At 33.2% G+C, this 20,368-nt stretch overlaps 1 long non-coding RNA gene across 1 annotated transcript; it reads right to left on the bottom strand.

Annotated features, from left to right (window-relative positions):
* Nucleotides 1–13,150: 13,150 nt before the first annotated feature.
* Nucleotides 13,151–16,166, bottom strand: LOC141455075 (uncharacterized). Its single transcript, XR_012459137.1, has 2 exons — nt 15,988–16,166; nt 13,151–13,375 (listed from the first exon to the last, which is right to left on the bottom strand). It is a non-coding gene; the product is annotated as an uncharacterized lncRNA (long non-coding RNA).
* Nucleotides 16,167–20,368: the final 4,202 nt, after the last annotated feature.

Below are 20,368 nucleotides of genomic sequence, written 5' to 3'. Positions count from 1 at the left end.
CTTTTTTGTAAACTACGTAGCGCCTAAACGCGAGAACCGATTTTCATGAATGAGGTGACATTCGATTCGGAATTTTATGTAGATGTGCCTTTTGGGGGTCTCGACGCTGTACACCGAATTAGAGAGGAGTTAGCCCCCTTTATGTAAGGCCCCCTTCAAAATTATTATTACTAATTACTCTGTAAATCTTAGCCCGATTTTGATAAAATTTGGTAGGATGATAGAGTTAGGGCTCCCCTATGTAACATTAAAGCGGCGATCTGTTCTTACACTAGTTAAGGGGAAGTATAGCAATCGTTTCAAATTATCGACAAGTGAACTGATTTTCATGAATGAAGTGTCATTCGAATCGAAATTTTGTACAGATTTGCACTTTAAAAGTCTCGTCGCTACGCCTCATATGGAGGGGAGTTTGCCCCACCCAAGTAAGGCCGTTTCTAAAACTATTATTACCAATATTTCTATAACGCTTTGTCCGATTTTGATAAAATTTAGCACGAAGAAGTGATTAAAGCTCCTCTACATGGCTGTGAAGTGCCATCATGCTCTTACACCTACTAAGAGGAAGTACTGAAATCGTTAAAATTATCAATGGGTGAACCTATTTACATTAATGAATTGTCGTTCGATTCAAAATCTTTGCCTCTTTGCCTTTTAGGGAGAAGTACTGTAATCGCCCGTTTATTTTTCTTACTCCTCTTAAAAGGAAGGTCTGAAATCGCAGTTTAAATTTGCTTTTTACGTACAAATACCTTCCTATTTTATATAAAAAGGCTTTCTCAAAAAAATTGTTATTGAGGATGGTTTGGGGACCGCAACTATAATCATTCTTTAAAAAGATCTCTCCAGTGGTAGTTACGGTTCCTACTTAACACCTTATCAGGTTATAATGTTAGAATTGCTTATTCCAAATTTAAAAAAAACAGTAAAGCAGATATGTAACTTAGCAAAATAGACAAAAATGAAAATCTATCCAAAAGGTACAAAAATCTCCTTAACAAAAACTTACAGTTTAAAAAGTTAAGTATAAGGGTTGATTAAACGCCAAAAGGTACACAAATCAGCAAGTACCCAACATTTCATTCAAGCTTAGTTGATATAATTTAAGTAATTTTGCTGCATTAACTTTTCCTTCACATTTTTTAGAATTTATTAGATGTCACAGAACCTTATGCTGGCCATTTTCATCTACAAAAAATTTGTTCAAGTAGCACACCATTTAACTTAGATTGACTGTAATATCTATTTATCTATAATAATCAAACTATTAATCACTGGTGAAAAAGAAAACGTTATAAAAAATAAAAAAATATGAGGCTAAAAAATTCATAAACTTTTTTAAAAATTGCTTACACCAACATACATCAATGATTTTATTTATTTTTATTTTTAAATAAAAATCGTCGGTTTAAGTTCATTCTGCGATTAAAGTAATTGTTATTTTATGAAGTAGTCAATCTGGCTTTATCGCAAATAATATAGTTTCCTTCAATTACATTCTCCATCTAGGTGTTCTTCCCACAATGTTGTGTATATGTAATATAAAATAAATAAGTATTGCATACTTTTAGGACAGATAATTATTCCAGTATTTTACTGTAAGTAAAATTAAATTACAATTGAGAAATGAATAATTGTTGAATAATCTACTTGTTATTAACTGTGTGTTATTTGTGCTCACGAATATTTCGGTTAGACGAATTCAAGTCTGAAATATTGTTTTAAATCCTCCGTGATTCAAATTTAAACAGTAGCCGACTCTAACTTTGTCTTTTTCTACTTTAACATGCATGTATAAGATGTGACAACTTCAGAATAAAGGGCATATTAAAGATAAATCAGAAGAATAATAATTATTTGGAATAGAGTTAAAATAAAGTACCTATTTAAAAACGAAGATATAATATACATTTTATCATAAGTATAACCAAATAATATTATGAACGAACTGGCCAGCATAAGGTTCTGTGACATCTAATAAATTCTAAAAAATGTGAAGGAAAAGTTAATGCAGCAAAATTACTTAAATTATATCAACTAAGCTTGAATGAAATGTTGGGTACTTGCTGATTTGTGTACCTTTTGGCGTTTAATCAACCCTTATACTTAACTTTTTAAACTGTAAGTTTTTGTTAAGGATTAATATGGCATTGTTTAAAAGGCGTCCAATCAGAAGAGGAGTATTTAACAATTGGTATTACTGTTCTATAGGTGGCGATATTAATGAAATCTTTGACATTTCTACTCAGAATCTCAATATGAACAAAGCTGTATAGAATATGATTAATGAAGGTCAGAGAAGTATCAAGTAACAAATCTAGGTCTATAACAAATGAATCCAATATTGTACCAATATTATAAACTGTTGTATCTGTACTGCAACTATTGTAACAGTAATATAACTATTGTGTAACTGTAGTACATGTATTATAACTATTACAATTCAGGTGCAAACCTTTACTGTAACTATTGTAACTGTACTATAACTGTTGTAATTGTATTATTACTGTTGTAACTGTGTTGTAACTGTATTATAACTGTTGTAAGTGTATTATAACTGTTGTAAGTGTATTATAACTGTTGTAACTGAATTATAAAAATATTTTGGCTAAAAATTAAAATAACTTTATATTATTTCTGGATTACCATAGTATTATCGTAAGAGTCAGATTTTGTTACTGAATAAAAATATTCTCCTTTGCAAAATTTCAATAAATAAATAATAATTACAATATAATGAAGTTTGACGTCTATTTATGTGGACTTGGTTAATGAAGTGAATGTTAAAGCACTTACAGCTTTGCTGAAAATCAATGAAGTCCTGTACCTTAAAGCTAGAGAATTATCAGTAACTATTGGTAAACATGAAACAGGTAGGCTGAGTATTTAACTCAGGTGGCACAAACTAAATGAACTGAATGTACGCCTGCCTAACACCTGAACCAATTTGTAAATTTCTCTGTAATTTGTCCGGGGATTAATTTTCGTTCTCAAATGGGTCTAATTGGGATGCTGCATACACTTGGGATTATGATTCTTTATGGTTTTTTTTTTAAAAATATAATTTCTGTAAGATTTCTCTGTATAAAACTGGCTATAAAATATTGAGAATCGTTATTTTTTTTAAAAATCATTCTCACATCGTAATCAGTAAATTTTTAAAGCTGCTAGATTTACTGTTACTAGGAGCTGCTTCAGTTGAATCGGTGCGTCTGTGTTCAAACAGGTTTTTTGATAGTACAATGAAAATATCGAAGAATAATTGTAATTTATAATTAAGGAATAATATATTGTAGATAAAAACCGATTTGATAGCCTTGGTATGAGCAGTAGAAATGCTGTATTGTCGCCATAATTCGCACCTGTTTGGCTGAAATCATTGGAATGTTGCTAATTGATTGGCAATTGGGTTTGTGAGTGAAATTATCAAACATATTGTTCCAGTAAACTGACTTTTTCTCCTTTCACCATTTACAACTTTCATAGATCGATAAAAACATTTTCAATTGTCAACAGTTTGTGAAACTCTCTTTTCTGAAATTGGACTTTTGTTGGTGATGTTTTCCTCTCCTTAATTACATATTTATGGTATTTGTAGTTTGTAATGTATAATAAATGTTTCTATGTTATGGATAAAATTAGAAATTAATGAATACGTGTATAGGACAGACAGATGTTGGTGTTTATAATGTATAGAAGAGAAGACAGTTTTTGACAATTACAGGCCAATAGTAACAGCACGTTTATATTGCAGGTGTAATGTTCCTTTGTGTTAACAGCTAATGTTATCTTGATTACATATCCACTGCTACTGTGGTGTAACAATTCTTACCGACCATTGTGCCAGTAGCTAGTATTCCAACATTCTCCACTAGAGTTTAACTATTTTAGTTTTTAAACTTTACTTCTAATGCCTTTCCTTAGAATATAGTATGACGAAAAAATAAGGCTCATATCAAAATAAAAAACTTTCTACAGAAAAGCTAAAAGAAAATTTGAGGAATTTTCGTAAACATCTTGGTATTAAGATAATTCAGAAAATTTAGCTTAAATTTCTGTCGTAAAAGTCTTATATTTTAAGATTTCGTACAAAATTATTCTACTTTTTTATTCTGGTAATTTGTTCCTGCCTAATTACGTAAAAAAAAAGCTGAAATTACAAAATTTTCAAGTTTTTCTTGTGTTTTCCGCAGGGCAGCCATATTTGTAGTTAATAAACTTTTTAGGTTATTTATATTTTAAATTATTTCATACTGCTTTAATTCCCTTGAATTAAAGCAGTATTGCCCAGGTGTCTTCCTTGACATATCTCAGGCATTCGACAGGGTATGGCACATGGGACTGCTTTATAAACTCAAACGCCTACTGTCTTCTACCTTTTACCTCATTCTTAAATCTTATCTCTCCGACCGTTTCTTCGAAGTCAAACAAGGTTCTTCTTCTTCTATTATCCTTCCAATACTCGCTGGAGTTCCTCAAGGAAGCATTCTAGCCCCCTTCCTTTATATTCTCTATACTGCCGACTTACCAACTCACCCGACTACAATTACTTTCACATTCGCCGACGACACTGCAATTCTTTCTCCACATCTAGATCCTGTAACAGCATGCCGTACACACCAATCCCACCTAAATCTTCTAGAGCCTTGGCTGCAAAAATGGAGAATCAAAGTGAACGAATGTAAATCTAAATACATAGTATTCACTCTAAACAAGAAAACTCTCCCTCCTCTCTCCTTCCACAACAATTCTATACCAATTACTAACCAAGTACGATATCTCGGACTACATCTTGACAAACGACTAACATGGAACCCACACACGAGACTCAAACGAATTGACCTCAATCTCAGATATAAAATGTTGAAAAGACTACTCGACAAACGATCAAAACTGACCCTGACGAACAAACGAACACTATATACCGCTTTACTTGCTGGATGTACGGAATACAGCTCTACGGAAGCGCCAAAAAATCTAACATCAACCGACTTCAGACCTTACAATCAAAAATTCTAAGAACAATAGTTAACGCTCCCTTCTACGTCTCCAATCATACTATACACTCTGATCTCAATATTCCTCTCGTCTCTGAAATAGCACAATCTCGTTACACAAAACTCCACTCAAATCTACATAGTCATTACAACCCTCTGATCCACAACATGTCTACAACAACACTTCCTTTAAATCCACAGCGCAGACTAAAGTGGCGGTGGCCACGCGACCATCTCAACACAACGTCGACCTCCTAGGATGGTTGCTGTGTAAGCTTGCCAACGTGGCGAATTAACGGCTTCCATCACTGGATGGTCGTCGTTCACTCCACTCACGCCTCTTGGCGCACATGCATGTGCGCGCACGTGTATGTAAGTGCATATATATGCGTGCCCGTGTATTTGCGCCATTTCCTTACTCTCATCTCTTTTGCTTGTTATATCTATTATAGTTGCAAAATAAATAAACAAATTAAAAAAAAAAAAAATAATAAAAATTATTTCATAACTAAATAATTACAGTGAAACTGGGAATAAGTTTTTGTGCTTCTAATTTTATTGTAAAATACAGTTAAATGAACTTTGATGTTCAAAATAAAGTAACTTAATTTCTTTGAGTTTTAAAGATGGAGAAATCTTTACATCAGCCGCGGTAATTATAAAGTCATTAGGGAAATCTTCTTTCAGCTTACCAAGTACACAGTTGGAGCTACTTTTTTTGCTCTTACTATTTTTCTTCTTTTTTTTTTTATTACTTAGCTCTACATAACTGAACTAACTAAACATGGGAACCGTCTATTCTTAAGATAAATAAAATAGAAGATTTCATATTTCAGAATCTGATTTAAAAAAAAAAAAACCGCTCATTAAAGCAAGAAAAATCATCTTTTCCTCGTTTGGAAGCCACAAAATGAAAGCGAACACTGTTTACTGAATAATAATGAAAAATCTAACTTTTCCGTGGATTTTAAGTAGAGATTTTGCAAGTCACCAACATTTAGTTAGGCAGATTGTTCGACTCTATATTTTATTTATCATTTATAAATTCTTAATTAAAAAGAACCAATGTTATGAAACATGATTTCTTTCGTTCAATTGCTTGTTTTAGAAGACTGTTTGAACAGTACGTTTAGGAAAAAGAAAAGGAACACTTCCGTTTTGATAGGATATGAGCGAGGATGTGTCTAGGAGGCTATTTCTAGACTGAGAAGCTTAGAATGGCCGAATAGAGCCTAGCTGACGTGGTTTGGCAACTAAGTTATTGTTTTTGGGATAATGTTTTAAATCATTTGAAAAGAGAAGTCTTGTTCTACCAGAATCTTTTTTTAATTGTTCGAGTTAATTTATGTTAATTTTCAGATCATTAGAATAGATTGTCAAGTTGAGAAAAATGAGCATTTTCGACACCTCCATCTTTTCTGCTTGCTTGTCATCGCTCAACTCATGGACGCAAGTAACGATTTCAGTACCCAATCGTTATTGGCGACGAAAACCGGTGCCTGTATGAACCAGCACAAAGGAATTATTTAGCCCCGGTAAACAAGCGACATCGCGCGTGAAACAATATCTTCATCCGCGTAAAACGATGTTGTGCGTTTGGTGGGACTGGGAAGGATTAACCATTACAAATTGCTTGAACGGTACCTTAACGGTCAACGAGGAACTCGTATATTCAACTGATGGAACGACCCAATACGACTATTCAAGAGTAGAGACCTAATCGGCAGCACGGAATTCTTTTTGCTGCTCGACAACGCCCGCCTTCATATCACCAGTATGACCAAGGAAGCCATTCAAACCTTAGGCTGGGAGGTGCTGCCATTCCTGCCGTACTCTCGCGATTTGGCACCAACGGATTTCCACCTTCTTTCAATCTCTTTCAAATGCTATGCGCACAATTTCGGTACGATGCAGAATTGAGAGCTTGGGTTGGATAACAATTTTTCGATTCGAAACCGGCTGATTTCTATCAACAAGCAATTGAATATCTTGTTGAACGTTAAGAAGAAGTTGTAAACAATAAGGGATTTTTTTGAACAAAGAAAACATTGCTTTTAACTAAGGAACGGATTTTTATGTATTTAAAAATGCCAAATATTTAATTAAAATATGCATTTATTTTCGTCAATTATGTGGAAAATATGTGATTTTCTTAAAATATTTTCTGGAATATTTAAGTAAAATGGACATTTTTTTTTATGAAAATGGATTTTTTTGGGGGGGGCAAGTTATAATTATTTATACAAGAAAAGAACATTTTTACAATTTATAATAATTTATTAGGAACAAAATAATTTGTTTTTACAAGTTATAATGATTTATACAACAAAGAACATTTTTACTATTTATAAAAAGATGGGTTAAATTTTCAATTTTGAAAACGGCACTCTTCGAAATTGTTTGCAACCACATGAAATTTCAAATGTTGGAACGTAAAGTGACGACGATCTGGGCGTAAGATGGACTTGTAACGACTAAAATCCTTTGAAATGAGGATTTTTAAGTTTGTGGAAAGGGATATCTGCTCTAACCAAAGCCCGACACAGATCTGTACTCAGAGTAGACTTACTTGATGATGGAGATGTAAGGAAGGCTTGATAGGACGTCCTCTCATTCTTTCTGTTTTTATTCTCTATGTGCGAACCGGTGGCAATATGTTGGGTGACTTGGGAACGTTGAGAGCAAGAAAAGCGCTTGTCACAAGCTATGCAGTACAAAATGTCTCCATCACTTCGAAAAAGTTCTGCTGGAAACTCGCGAAGATATTTAGCAACCAGTTGTTTGTTTGAGGCCGATGTTCGTGGCATTACAGCCAAAAAAGAATACACTAAGTGACCGAACGAAATGAATTGGACACTTCAACGAACGAGCTAAAAGAACAGACAACGTCAGACAACTTCAAAGAACTAACAAGTGCCCGTCACTGTTTAGCAGCTTTCTGTGTAAATTACAATAACCATTGTACAGTCCTACAGTCTGTGGTTCACAGTTCCTGTCAACCACCTCCCAATTATGAAAATATGCCCAAAATGAAAAATATGAAAAAATATGTACATATTTTGATTAAATATGTAGAAATATTTATTTATTTTAATCAAATATGTATAAATATGCGATAACATCCAAATATGTGGAAATATGTGAAATAAAAGTAGACTCAAACGGCTTAAAAAGTGTCAGTATGAATACTTCTAGTTGAAAAACGTCTGTAAATTGCCTAGAAAAAAATATGTAAATACATACGAATCCGTTCCCTACTTTTAACATTCTTCTAAAACAAATTGTATGTTTCACCAATCAAGTAGTTTTAATAAAAAAAATATATATTTTAAAATATTGCTGTTTGAATAAATGAAGATTAAACGTTCAAGATTTTTACCAAAAGCTGGACGGGAGAGTCTCTTGTCAAAGACTTAAGATATTGAAATGCAATTGGTCGCTCTACATTTTACAAACATCAACTCAAAATGTTTATTTATTTTTCGATTAAAACCAACATTTTTATGAGAAATTACCTTACTGCCTTGATTTTCTTTTATTTTATCTCCTTAACAAAAACTTACAGTTTAAAAAGTTAAGTATAAGGGTTGATTAAACGCCAAAAGGTACACAAATCAGCAAGTACCCAACATTTCATTCAAGCTTAGTTGATATAATTTAAGTAATTTTGCTGCATTAACTTTTCCTTCACATTTTTTAGAATTTATTAGATGTCACATACCCTTATGCTGGCCAGTTCATTCATAATAGTTATAATTGTGATAAAATGTATATTATATCTTCGTATAAATAGGTACTTTATTTTAACTCTATTCCAAATTATTCTTCTGATTCTGAAGTTGTCACATATACATGCATGTTAAATTAGAAAAAGACAAATTTAGAGTCGGCTACTGTTTAAATTTGAATCACGGAGGATTTAAAGCAATATTTCAGTCTTGAATTCGTCTTACCGAAATATTCGTGAGGACAAATAACACACAGTTAATAACAAGTAGATTATTCAACATTATTTATTCATTTCTCAATTGTAATTTAATTTAGTTCCCCTAATTTTACTTATGGTAAAATACTGGAATAATTAGCTGTCCTAAATATATGCATATCTTATTTATTTTATATTACATATACACAACATTGTGGGAAGAACACCTAGATGGAGAATGTAATTGAAGGAAACTATATTATTTGCGATAAAGCCAGATTGACTACTTCATAAAATAACAATTACTTTAATCGCAGAATGAACTTAAACCGACGATTTTTATTTAAAAATAAAAATAAATAAAATCATTGATGTATGTTGGTGTAAGCAATTTTTAAAAAAGTTTATGAATTTTTTAGCCTCATATTTTTTTATTTTTTATAACGTTTTCTTTTTCACCAGTGATTAATAGTTTGATTATTATAGATAAATAGATATTACAGTCAATCTAAGTTAAATGGTGTGCTACTTGAACAAATATTTTGTAGATGAAAATGGCCAGCATAAGGGTATGTGACATCTAATAAATTCTAAAAAATGTGAAGGAAAAGTTAATGCAGCAAAATTACTTAAATTATATCAACTAAGCTTGAATGAAATGTTGGGTACTTGCTGATTTGTGTACCTTTTGGCGTTTAATCAACCCTTATACTTAACTTTTTAAACTGTAAGTTTTTGTTAAGGAGATTTTTGTACCTTTTGGATAGATTTTCATTTTTGTCTATTTTGCTAAGTTACATATCTGCTTTACTGTTTTTTTTAAATTTGGAATAAGCAATTCTATCATTATAACCTGATAAGGTGTTAAGTAGGAACCGTAACTACCACTGGAGAGATCTTTTAAAGAATGATTATAGTTGCGGTCCCCAAACCATCCTCAATAACAATTTTTTTGAGAAAGCCTTTTTATATAAAATAGGAAGGTATTTGTACGTAAAAAGCAAATTTAAACTGCGATTTCAGACCTTCCTTTTAAGAGAAGTAAGAAAAATAAACGGGCGATTACAGTACTTCTCCATAAAAGGCAAAGAGGCAAAGATTTTTAATCGAACGACAATTCATTAATGTAAATAGGTTCACACATTGATAATTTTAACGATTGCAGTACTTCCTCTTAGTAGGTGTAAGAGCATGATGGCACTTCACAGCCATATAGAGGAGCTTTAATCACTTCTTCGTGCTAAATTTTATCAAAATCGGACAAAGCGTTATAGAAATATTGGTAATAATAGTTTTAGAAACGGCCTTACTTGGGTGGGGCAAACTCCCCTCCATATGAGGCATAGCGACGAGACTTTTAAAGTGCAAATCTATACAAAATTTCGATTCGAATGACACTTCATTCATGAAAATCAGTTCACTTGTCGATAATTTGAAACGATTGCTATACTTCCCCTTAACTAGTGTAAGAGCAGATCGCCGCTTTAATGTTACGTAGGGGAGCCCTAACTCTATCATCCTACCAAATTTTATCAAAATCGGGCTAAGATTTACAGAGTAATTAGTAATAATAATTTTGAAGGGGGCCTTACATAAAGGGGGCTAACTCCTCTCCCATTCGGTGTACAGCGTCGAGACCCCCAAAAGGCACATCTACATAAAATTCCGAATCGAATGTCACCTCATTCATGAAAATCGGTTCTCGCGTTTAGGCGCTACGTAGTTTACAAAAAAGGTAACAACAACAACAAGAAGAAGAAGAAGAAGAACAACAACAATTTCTGAAAATGCCGTTTTTGCTCATTTTCGGCCACTTTTTTCTCGAAACCTATTAGATCTGGGGGGTTGCAAAAAAATTACAGTTATAAAGGAGGGTTTGCCCTATATTTTAAAGAAAATTTGGGAATTTTATCTTTTATAGAAAAAGAGAAAAAAATTGTCAAAGTTGGGTGTTTTTCAACGTTACGCTTTTTCGTGCAGTTTTTGACGATCAACCCTTATACAACTGTCCTACCGGACAGTTTTAATAAAGAGGGCATTGTAGAGATGTATCTAAGCATGACTTGGAGAAGATAGCATAGATGGTAGAGCATTAGGCTGGAGTCAGTGTGCTGTCGACACTCGACGGTAGTTAGAGTTGGTAATTCTTTTGTTGTGTTCAAACTTCATGTGCCGGCTGGACGGACGAAGGTGATGGACATCCAGCCAAGCGTGGTTCCTTCCAAACCCCACCTGTCATACACCACTGGTCACAAGGACACTCCTAACACCCAGTTACATTAATGTTCACTACAACAACTACTATTATTATTATTATTATTTCTAGTCATTGTGATTTATTTGGTTGTCCCTTCAGACAAAATCTGCTTTGAAAAACTAACACTAATTTTTCTTACAGAATTTGACAAACTATCTTTTAATATTTAATTATACTGAACGTTCCATTGTACATAATTACTTGTAAAACTGTACACCTTTTGTAATTTAAGTCAGATAAAACTGAATGCATTGGATTATACATTCTGCTTGCCACATAGCAGGTAACTATCAACCCAGAAAAGGGTTGTATCTATTTTGAGATAACCCTAAAACACTTCCTCATTATTTATTTTAATTAAACGATTTTCTTTGTCATTTAATTAGTTGTTTCAGGTTTATTATAACTGTTCTCTGTGTGTGGCCACACCAAAAAACAATAATTTAATTTTGATATTTTGTCTGTCCTAATGTGTTGTGTTCCATACTATTTTTTAGTTCTTTATTTATATTTTTTGGTTAATTCTAGTCTTTCTTGACTTTCATACAAAATAGTGGAATATAATCTACCCAAAAAAAGGTTTTAATTGTGAAGGCAATGCAGATTAAACCAGATCAGTTAGTAAAGTAAAGTAAAGTAAAGTAATCGCCTATTTTTTCAGGCGGGGCTTAACGACCAATTACCAATGAGGTGTCGTGGACGAAGGCGACTAGCAAACATACTTTACTGTATATTTCTTTTATTAACTATTAAATAAAATCCAAGGCCTAATGACCGGGAATCGAGCCCAGTACCACAATGCATATTAGCTTAGCAGGTCTCGCCTCTAACCGCTCGGCTACCGTGGCGCATCAGTTAATCTGGTAGAACTCCATGTGCACCAGTCCAAGCTGAACTATGGAACTATCTTTTCTTTGGGTTGGATTTAACTTATTTATTTTTCATAGAGTGATTGTTGGTGATTGATTTAACCAATCGTTTGTTAAAATTCATCTGAATAGAACGGGATCGTAATCCATGTTTCTCCAAGTTCATTTTCTGGTTTCAACCAAAGTTCAAGTTTAATTAAGAAGCATATCTTTTTTTTCTCTCAATTAAAATTTCATACATTCTGGTTTCTGAAATTTCTGTACCAGAAAATTCAGCTTACCCTTCCACCATAATCAATATTGGCTGGGAAATTGGTAAAAACCGGTAACTGTTAGTGGTTTAATAAATTTTCCTTTTACTTCTTCAAACCGCTTTCCTTTCTTTCGTTTTAAGCCACCCAATTATTTGATTATTGAATTTGATAAATTGAAAGAATTGAATTAGCTAGTCATTCAACGATGAAGTCGGCTAACCTCAGGAGACCGGTGAAATGAATTCAAAAGGATGTCCTTTTCTCCTCAGGTGATCGTGAGGCCATTGACGCTTCAGCCTAGGGTAGCTTGGAACGCTTATGATCGAGTTGAAAAGTTTGGAATAAAATTTGGATAAGAGATTTGACAGAAAGGGATTATTTTTAGGTCCAGTATCAGTATCAGTGGTGCGTAAACGATAGTGCGTAGGATTTTTGATTGGAAGGATTGGATGCGGTTATCTATACCGTGAAGTTTTAAAGTCTGTATCTCCAGATTGAAGCAAGCAGGACTGTGTAGAGTCAATTTGAATCTATTGTCAACTAGCCTTTTGATTATTCGGTAACGTAGGTTATGTTCTTGTCGCTTGAGGCGTTTTGTTGAGGTAGTGACCAAGATATCGTAGTGAACCACATTTTCAATATTATAGTGCTTAAGTTGTAAAGAAGAGTAGTAAGTTTGAGTAGTCAACTACTGAGTTGTAGCTTTACAATAATAAAAAAAAGAACTGAATAAATAAAAGCAGGAATAAAAACTAAAGTAATATATCTTCAGTATTTATAGATCGCCTTGATACCTGTAGGGTCTAATAGAGGAAGTCATACTTTATTCTTCTCTTCGGAGCTGTCACACACACCTAGTGAACTCGTCCTGTCTTCTCTGAAGTCTGAACAATGTTGTTTTTTTTTACTCGAAACCTTGACAATGCATTACCTTGTTTATTTTTGTTATTCTCTTCTGAGAGGGACGGAGAGAGAAAGTTATTTATTCTTTCATTCACACTTCGTTTCCGCTTCTTATTCTTCTATCTTACAGTCTGGCATTTTTTAATTCTTTTCTTCCTCCAAAAGTTAAGCTATGAAGTAATAATAATAATAATAAAAATAATAATAATAATAATAAGGGAAGGGAGATTTTCTCTTCCTAGGAGCTTCTTACAGCTCACTGTCCGGTGATGGACAGTGTTGTCTGTAACGAGAGAACACTGTCCGGAGGCCGGCAGTGCACTGGAAAAAGCTCCGGGCGCTAATAACCTAAGATGTTGACGCGCCTTAAATCATTAAAAATAAATAAATAAAATGATAATAATAATAATAGTTTATACACCATCTACCATAATTTTAAATGTTATCATCGTATTCGTGTATTAAAATAACATTTCTTTAAAAAAAGTGTCGCAACTACTGCCATGACGAAACTGCAGTTCTGTAGCCAGTTTTAATTAGTGTTGTTCAAGAGCTGAGCTATAAGGCTATAAGATTCCAGCCTTGAGAGCTGGAGCTCTCAGGGCTATCGGGTGGCTCGAGTCAGAGCTCGAACTGAAGCCTCACAGAGAGCTTTTTTTTGTTTTTTATATAAAGCATTTTATTTGTACTAATTAATATATTCATTTCTTAAAATAAAATCAAGTTATAGCAGCTAATGAATTTTTCAAACATATTTTTGGTATAAATGAATACAATAATTTTTAAAATGTTCGTTGTTCATTGATTACTCGTCATTCCTTAAGAATTTTAAAAAGGCTCGCACTTTATGAGCCTTCAACTCCAGGTTTGTGAGCCTCTAACTTGTGCTTCACGGCACGAGCTCTGAAGGCTCAAGCCGTAAAGGCTCGAGTCGAAGCTCGACTCGGCTGAGCCTTCAGCTCGAACCACAACTGAACAACACTAGTTTGAATCGATATGTTTGTGAAAATGTTACTCGCAGTGAATACTATAGTATTTAAATCTTAAGCAATCCTTCAATAACGTCAAAAGACAATTTTAAATTAATGGAGAAAGTAACAAGATAGACTTTTAGATAAGATAAGATTAGATTGGGATCCTAGTCAAACTAATTCAATGGAATCGTTTTAAAAAAAGAAAAAAGGAATCGAATTATTGAGACATTGTAAGCTAAAGTACTATGACTGACTCATCTGTTCTACTTAATAATAATATGAAGTATAAATACTTTTTATTTCAAAAATTAATGTACCCAAAATATGTTTTTTTACACAGTACAAAAGGCTTGTCGGCCAGAGTTTGGTAGACGATCTCATTTGCTTTGTACAGCTTACGAGTTAAAAAAAAGAAAGAAAGTAGAAACCACATTTTCCTTCATGAGAAAATTCAAGAAAATAAACTGCTACAAAAAATAATAAATTCAGCAAACTTCGTTAAAACCTTAATTATTAATACAGGATGTATCAAATAAATTTATAGAAAATGCTTACTAATACTAAATCTTCTCCATGATTAACTTTGTTACAGGTTTAAAAAGTTTCTTTTAGCCTTAGGTATTTAAAATTAATTTTTATTGAGGAAAAGTTCAGTTATTGATGTAACGTTTAAAAGATTGATAGCCTCTTTTATTAATCTAGATTGAAGAAATCGTTGTCTCGACGATCTATTGAAATCTTTCATCCATTTTAAACGATTGTCTGCATTGCTAACGTTGAACGATATCTGAAAACTTTTATTTAAAACAAATAAATTTTTTTACTGAGAAATACAGCTTCAAAAAATTCATCTCGATGGCCATGTGATTGGGTTTCAACTGGCTTTTAACTGAGGATACTTTATAAAGGCTGTTATAAAACAAATTATTCGGCACTTCAAAAAGAAGAACTTGTTTATTATTAGTAATGACATTTTCTCCTGTTAGTTTAAACAATATTAAAAAAGACAGTTTTATACATTTTATTAGAAAATGCAAGGAATTCAATTTATTGAAGTTATTAAAGGAGAAACGTTAGAGAAATTTCCAAGAAATAGTTAACAAGGCACTAAAGATGGCTGAAGAAGGGCAGTTACCATGGCAAATTTCCGACGTCATATTCTCTGGCAAAATGCTTGCTCTTTCTTTAAGAAATAAATTCAGTAAAATTACTCTCCTTAAATAAAATATAGATCGATTTTTGCTTTCTTTCAGAAATCTTGTCCTTTCCGAGACAAGTTTTAGACTATTCAGGTTTGGAAAAACTTAGCCCTTAAATGTATCCGAAGAAACAATAGAACTATTGCTTCTTCCTATCAGGAAGCCAAGGAATTTGTTGCCTAATTCTTGGTTACAATATTCTGTCAAACCTTCAGAAATATCAGAAGCTTTTAGCAAAAAGTTTTAAATGAATAATATGAAATATTACGTTACTAATGAAGGTAATAATTAAAGAAATTATAACTCCAAGTATATAGGACACATTACGTAAAATACATAATGAAAAATGGTCTAAAGATCAATAAAATAGACTATTAGACTAAGGCAGACTATTTGCCAAAGAAATAAATTAATTTTAGTTCATTTTTATTTAAATTAAACGAAACTATGTTTAATTATATTTCGACATAAAGTGCTTTTGATAATCAAAAAGCTATTTATGTTAATTATTGAAAAAGAGGCAGCAATAATTATTTTTACTAAAATTTCTAGAAATTAATTTCATTTTCTTCACCTGGCTAATTTATATTCTATAAATTCTATATTTACCTCATCCAAATATAGTTTAACCTTCCAGCGGGCGCGCCCAAAAAGTTACAAAAACGGGCGCGCGTATCTTACAGATAAACTTTGGTATTTTTAATTTTTTCTATCAATAGAAGAAATGAAATTAATTAAATAACAGCTGTAATTATTAATAATGAAATAACAAATAAAAAAAGACTCAGAAAACGGCAGTACTTTTTATTTTTTACAAGCCAATAAGTGTAATTTTACAATCACCATATTCAGCCACTAGACTGTCTGAAAGTGTTCGCAGTTATTTCCTCCTCGTATCTGAGATATACAATGTCTTTTTCTGTCAGTAGAAAACAATATTCTTATAAACAATGTAGAAAATAGTTCAATTTGAAGATCACGTATAAAAGAAAAAGGTAAATCTTTACAATAGCTCCCCAGAGGCGTGGCCTAATTCGAAGTGATTCTGATTCGCTGTTACTATAGAACCCGCCATATTCAAATATAAATATAAAACTAGTTATTTATTTTATATTCACACTTAAATCTAGCGGGTTATATGGTAGCACCGAATCAGAATAACTTCGAATTCTTTATTTATTTCTTAATGGGGGGCTTCGCCCCCCACACCCCCTGATTTTTTCTTCCCCCCATACCCCCTCCTAACCTACCTAATCACCCTCAATTTTTTAATTTTTGTCACAACATTCATTACAATAATTACACAGAACAACACAAAAGAAACTACCTTATTCTGTGGAGTCCTTTTCCTGAGGAGGGTATACTTACTCACACTACAATCATGCTTTAATTTAAAAAAACCCGCAAATTTAAAACGCTCATACTCATAAAGTTACAAAAAAACGGCACCTCCGGTCACATACAGAACACTCGCGGGAACTATTAATACATTAATCAGGAAGCAGTTGCTATGCAGTATGTGTACTGCGCATGCGCGCTAAACATAAGCGCTACGAAATTCGCACCATCCGCACATTGACGGGAAGTATTTTTTATTTTCCCCGGTAGGTGCTCTGCACTACCCACACCCTAAAAAAAACAGGCCACGCCTCTGGGGAGCTATTGTAAAGATTAGCCAAGAAAAAATATAAATAATTGGTAAGTCAGGAAACTTACTCGAATGGTCGCGAGTATATCGTACATATGTCAGACACGGATCGGCAATTGCAAAGAAATGTACAACCCCCAAACAAGATAAGATTTCTACTGAAGGAAACTAGTCATCAGGGTGTAGCATCGCTTAAAGGACAGCATCCTCCGCCGCCCCGTCTCTAAACTGCGATCATTTTAGTCTAAGCTTGTATCTGTGAGATACGCGTGCCCGCTGGAAGGTTAACATAAATATAAGTATTTTATATTGAAATTACGTGAAGATAATGCAACGATTTTCCTGTGTTATATTTCGACAAAATTTGCAACATTACCAACGGTAATTCCTTTGAAAACGGCATTTTTCCTTATTATACACTGTACCATTGTTAAGCTGTTCGAGAAGAGGGAAATTTTTGAACTGAAAGGTTTCGTTATTGAGATAAAATATTGAGATGAACAAATCAATAAGAAAGGCGTCATTGAAGGCGAATTCATAAATGTTTTTTCCCTCTATTTGTTTCTCGCATAAACAGACGCCTAGAGGTTATAAGATCAATATTATTGATTGTATAAAAGATAATTGCCACCTAAATAGTAAATAAATAGTTTTAGAGAAGCTAGTCGTTATATTTAGTTGGAACATTAGCCACTCTTTAAATGGTTTATTGGGATAAATTGTTGCTTCTACTGTTGATTTCTTGTATTTTTAGATGACAGTTTCTTCTTTCTTAGGAGAAGAAATCGAACTATTGATTGCTTTAGATGTTATTAATAGTATATTTTTGGATATTTCCTATCTCCTGTATAGCCATCGAAGTTACAGGCTGAGGAAGAAAGTGGACAGTGATCTTGGCGTCTCTGTGGATCTCCTACACAAAAACCTTCCAAAAAAAAAACTCACACTTATAGTCTTCGGAGATACGATAGAATTTCAAAGTCACAGAAGCATGCTCCCATTTATAAATTTGGGCTAGATGAACCTTAGAGGGCGATTTACAAGTGATGACCATGGCTTATAATGTGCATATAATCAGGCAAGTCCACGATGCGTCACGCTGCACGGAGCTTGCAGTGACCATTGTAATTTGCACCACTACGCGAAGCAAGCAGAGGACAATGGACAGTACTATCACTGTTTAAAGGTAGACGAACAACACCAGCGGCACTCCATTCGAGCTAGTCAGACCCGCCGATCCAATTGCTACGCTTCACCAGTACTCCTGAGTCAGCTGGATCAGCGACCCGCAGAGCATCCTCTATGGACGAGGGGTTTGTGGAAGCCTAACGATAAAAACCCTTAAATAACCTAAGGAACAATGGAACTATGTTTCTGTCCAAACAGAGAATACGGCTTTATTATTATATCCAAACCTAGAAAATTTCTAATCTTTTTCCTAACAAATATTGTAGATGAATTTGAGCGAGGGGGTCGAAAATCAAATCTCTCGCCTTATTTAGAGTAAAAACTCCTTACTAAAACTCAAATACGATCAGCATTAAGGAGTTGAAATCGCTGTCAAATTAACAACTCTCGCCAATTTTGTAAATTAAGTGACTTACAATAAAATGTAATTTCTTAATTATTGATTAGTTTGTTAAAACATCTGGTTGGAATTTAGTTTTAAGATAATGGATCGGTTAAGTTTCTTTCTACCCTCTACCATCCTAAGGCATTCCTCAACCCCAAGTACTTGGTCATGATGAAGAACAAGTTGTAGAAGAAGAAAATTGAAGAAGAGAACAAGTTGGCCAGCTTAGACAGCATAAAGAAGAAAAAGCTTCATTATCGGTGTTAGTTCAGCATGAATGTGTAGCTACTAGAGGCTGCCGACGGTGGCTACATGGGTAGCTACAAAAAAAAAAAAAATGTATCCTTAACTCCAGGCAGCTTTTTCCTCTATCTTCCTGAACACACACGTATGCAAGTAGCCCAGTCCGTACCTTACCCTCAGTTCCTGTTTCCAATGCTGATAGCATCTTAAGTTACCTTTACTGTCTTAACCACTTCCTTTACATCATCATCATCACCATCACCCTTCTCCACTGTCTCTTTATTCCCTTACTTTCTTCAACCAACGGTAAATCACCACCTCTTTATCTCTAGCATGTTCAGAAACAAATTTAGCTAACACGTCGTTAGTTACTAAACATTCTAAGCTATGGTTAATTAATTGCTTTATGTGAGGGTGTGAGAATTCGATTTAGTATATTTTTAGTAATCAATTTTACTAACAACTTTTAAAAGATTCTAGCAGAATTACTGCTTTTTTACATTAGATTTTCTTGTAGTTCCGTCAAATTGAGGCACCTAAACAAATCAAAAAATTTGATAAACCTTCCGGTATTATCATAAATAAGTAAAATTTATAAAATTTAGAATATTTATCTCTTAAACTATTGTTATAAGCGGATTCTCAAAATTCAGATCTGCATTGTCTAAAGAATAACCATTTCTACACACCTTTTTTTGCAGATATCCCAGCTTAAAAAACACAACAGCACTTAATTCACTTCCTTCAACATTGACACAAGGGAAGGGATCAGCTCAAAGGCTAGCCTAATGGATTTCTAAGCGAAGAGGTCGAGTTCAAATCAGGCTGACAGCTTTTACATTTTCTTTTCCTAGGAGCTAGCTACCGGTGATGCACCAATGTAGTCTATAACAAAAGAAAACATTGTCCGAAGGCCAGAAGTAAACTGAAAAAAAACTCTGGGCGCTAATAACCTTAGATGTTGACGCGCCTTGAATCATTTAAAAAAAAAAAAAAATTACAAATCTTCAATAAAAAATCTACGAGTGGATGAAGTTCTGATTACCACCATTACTAGAACAGTCTAAGCTAAATTTGTGTCACTTGCGTTAAAGACACTTCTAGACTTTGTAGGAAAATATAAAGAATCCATTTGTAATTAAAAGGATCCAGCAGCAAGATACTTTATTTAGAAAGATATTTTTAGAAATTCAAGATACCAGTTAGAAAACAAAATTAATTAGATATCATATCTTTTTTTTCTTTTTTTTTTTTGAAACCCAACATTATTAACAATAAATAATTTTACGTTCTTGGTTAGTAGAAGTTTTATTAAAGGTAAAGCTGTAATTTTATATTACTTACCCCTTGAGGTAAAATGCTTCTACCTTTATAGAATTTTACGTTTTATAACTCCACTAACGTGACTAAAAAGTCTGTTTTTATCGCTTTAGAAAATTAATGGTTTGATTGCATGAAAATTCCAATCTTGTGGAATAAATTTCACTTAGATTTCCCTTTTTTTCCCCCCAAAGTATTGAGGTTGA

Source organism: Rhodnius prolixus, unplaced genomic scaffold (assembly GCF_049639745.1).
Source record: "Rhodnius prolixus isolate KJV_2025 unplaced genomic scaffold, Rpr scaffold_21, whole genome shotgun sequence".
Taxonomy (NCBI): domain Eukaryota; kingdom Metazoa; phylum Arthropoda; class Insecta; order Hemiptera; family Reduviidae; genus Rhodnius; species Rhodnius prolixus.
This window is presented reverse-complemented; position numbering and strand designations above follow the sequence as displayed.